The sequence below is a fragment of the Limulus polyphemus genome, unplaced genomic scaffold (assembly GCF_000517525.1).
Source record: "Limulus polyphemus unplaced genomic scaffold, Limulus_polyphemus-2.1.2 Scaffold1736, whole genome shotgun sequence".
NCBI lineage: Eukaryota > Metazoa > Arthropoda > Merostomata > Xiphosura > Limulidae > Limulus > Limulus polyphemus.
The window spans coordinates 69,730-73,158 of NW_013667346.1; the positions used below are offsets into that span (position 1 = coordinate 69,730).

General features: G+C 34.0%; 1 protein-coding gene across 4 annotated transcripts in view; it reads left to right on the plus strand.

Moving 5' to 3' along the window:
- The window catches only part of LOC106464760 (innexin inx2-like), a 12,090-nt gene that overhangs the window by 4,268 nt on the left and 4,393 nt on the right, over positions 1–3,429 (plus strand). The window contains exon 1 of one of the 4 annotated variants that reach the window (XM_013924917.2): positions 881–1,039. The exons of the other annotated variants lie outside the window; for them this stretch is intronic. The gene's annotated coding sequence lies outside the window, so the exon portion shown is untranslated. Of the gene's footprint in view, positions 1–880; positions 1,040–3,429 lie in introns of those variants that run through there. 4 annotated transcript variants of the gene reach the window in all.

Sequence of the window (3,429 nt, forward strand, 5' to 3'; positions counted from 1 at the left end):
GTTTGTAGTTCTGCCCTACTGTTTCTGATCAAGTGGTATTTGTAGCTCTGTCCTACTTTTTCTGATCAAGTACTATTTGTAGCTCTTCCCTATTTTTTCTGATCAAGTAGTATTTGTAGCTCTTCCCTATTTTTTGATCAAGTAGTATTTGTAGCTCTTCCCTAATTTTTGATCATGTAGTATTTGTAGTTCTGCCCTACTGTTTCTGATCAAGTAGTATTTGTAGTTCTGCCCTACTGTTTCTGATCAAGTAGTTAGTTTTATAAAGGAGGGGATTACTTGTTCTATATTGGAGTTATATGAATCAAGATTTAACTTACATGGAATTATGAATTAGATAGCTACATGAACCGGGAACCAATAAAAAAAACTTTTTTTTTACTATACTGTATGTACGTACTCTGGACAGAATTCGCAAAAGTCTGTCACCACGCAGAAAGCCTCGATCGTTACGCATTATGATCGCCCTCCACTCCTTGAAATACTGGAAAAAATAACATTGAAATTTTATGTGTTTATCCCCACTAAAAGTTAAACCCTTTTATGAATTTCAAGGATTTCTTGTTTGTAATAGAACCCCATACCGATTATAGCTGTGTATATTTTATACTACATTATTTATTTATATTTTGAAATACGCTATAGGTTTACTTGTTAAAGTAAAATTAAATTTAAAAAAGATGCTAATTGGATACTGTCATATACATGGACTTTCTTGGCTCTGCTTGATTTTAATTTTATCTGTTTTCATGTTAGTTGTTGGATGAACTGAAAAACCAGGACTCCTTCATCATTAAAACACGTCATTTTATTTGAATTCACTTTTTTTTTTTAAATATGCGACCCCTACAGTTTCTACGCCCACACCTCTCTTCGTGAATCTTTCATCTCGTGTAGTTGATAGACACTTGCATAGAGACCTCGAGTTCATAACTTGCTCGAGGGAAGAAAAAAAAATATCATACAGTCTCCCTTGTGTAGTGGTAGTGTAAACCGGATGTAATTGACTTGAAGCGGAATGGAGACCATTGTTGGTTTCGTAAGTTTTTAAAAAGTCAAACTTTTCTTATAAACGTAATCAGCGTGATTTTTGTTAAACGTTTGTCATAGTTTGATAAAAGATAGTTTACTTTAGACGAAAACAACGACGTACGAGTGTGTGTAGGATATAATAAGGTGATGCTCGGTGAGGGTGAGAGAACGACTGACACCCCTTTCTCCTCTGTATTGGTTCCTTTAAAAACGTGGTGCTGTTTAGAAATGTAGTTTCAACATGTAACTGGAGTAATGAACCTTGTAATGCGTTTGGATGGATCCTCGTCTGGGTCGCCGTAGATTTAAACTAAATAAAATATTGTTATTATATTGAACTGAGCGAATGAGTACACGTCATTTAAGGTGTACGTTAGCGAATGATTAATTCCACAATTTATGCGCTAACAATATTGATTTGATACGCATTATGGCTCAGAACCTTTTTTTGGCATCAACTTATTTCAAATATAACGGATGTGGTTGTCGCGGTTTTAACTTAACGCCGTAAATTAGCTGTTTTTTAATCGTTTATGTTGGCATATTATTAATACTAAAAACCTAAATTTTAGAATAGGGTGGCCACGAATTTGGAAAAGTCGGAGAAAATCCAAAACAGTTATTTAAAACCTGGAACAGTCAAGGAAATTTTGTCCCTATTATTTTTCATCTTAGCTATGCCCGTTACTGGTATATTTACATCCCAATCCTCCGGGTGAAATTCGGGAAGTAATGGTATTATCTGATGTAAACAAATGTGGTTGCATTGTCGCAACGATGTCAGTCGCAATATGCGATATATCAACATAAAATTAAGAAGCTAGCTACAGAATTAATGGGCATGTCTTCCTTTTATTTATGGCATACACACATGGCTTGTTGTAATATCCTTTTTTAAAGATGTTTTTGCGAAATTATTAAGTTTCCACTGACTTTTATAACCAACCATGTTACATGCCGAGAGGTGATTAGTAGATATAATTAAATAAATAGTTTAAATTACTGGTTTGTATCGTACGCACGCGTTCTGAGGTGTGGAAATAATACTAATTATTATTACTTTTGTGAAGAATGTAGCCATCCCTCAGAACTGACAACATTTTAACAATACTTGGACGATACCAGGAAGTAGATCATTAAAATATCTTTGGTTCGTTTGATTCACTTCGTATTAATAAAACTACTCACCTGTTAACCATACGTAGGGTATTCATTACAACTGAAGCGTTGGTCGAGATATTTCTTGTCGTGAATCGTTTGCCCTTTGCTCAAGGCCATAACGTGGTGTAGATATACCCCGAGTGTTGATGGGAGTTTCATTGTTGTGGTTCAGGCCAGAAGATTGGTAGGTTTTTTTAATTCGTGCAGGATACGACAGAATATAGTTTTGATTACAACAGCCTGTGTACAAGTTCGAAAAATGCGGTCGAATGTTCCAATGTGAAGTTCAAAAGTCCAAAATCAGAAACAGTAGGGAAAATCTACAAATGGTACTTGATCAGAAACAGTAGGGCAGAGCTACAAATAGTACTTGATCAGAAAAAGTAGGACAGAGCTACAAATGCTACTTGATCAGAAACAGTAGGGCAGAGCTACAAATACTACTTGATCAGAAACAGTAGGGCAGAGCTACAAATACTACTTGATCAGAAACAGTAGGGCAGAACTACAAATTATTACCATAATTGTTATTCTATGACCCCATCTATAGAACAAGTAATCCCATCCTTTATAAAATTATATTACCATAATTGTTATTCTACGACCCTCATCTATAGAACAAGTAATCCCCTCCTTTATAAAACTATATTACCATAATTGTTATTCTATGATCCCATCTATAAAACAAGTAATCCCCTTGTTATTCTACGACCTCATCTATAAAACAAGTAATCCCCTCCTTTATAAAATTATATTACCGTAATTGTTATTCTACGACCCCATCTATAAAACAAGTAATCCCCTCCTTTATAAAACTATATTACCATAATTGTTATTATATGACCTCATCTATAAAACAAGTAATCCCATCCTTTATAAAATTATATTACCATAATTGTTATTCTACGACCCCATCTATAGAACAAGTAATCCCCTCCTTTATAAAACTATATTACCATAATTGTTATTATATGACCTCATCTATAAAACAAGTAATCCCCTCCTTTATAAAATTATATTACCATAATTGTTATTCTACGACCCCATCTATAAAACAAGTAATCCCCTCCTTTACAAAACTATATTACCATAATTGTTATTCTACGACCTCATCTATAAAACAAGTAATCCCCTCCTTTATAAAACTATACCATAATTGTTATTCTACGACCCCATCTATAAAACAAGTAATCCCCTCCTTTATAAAACTATACCATAATTGTTATTCTACGACCC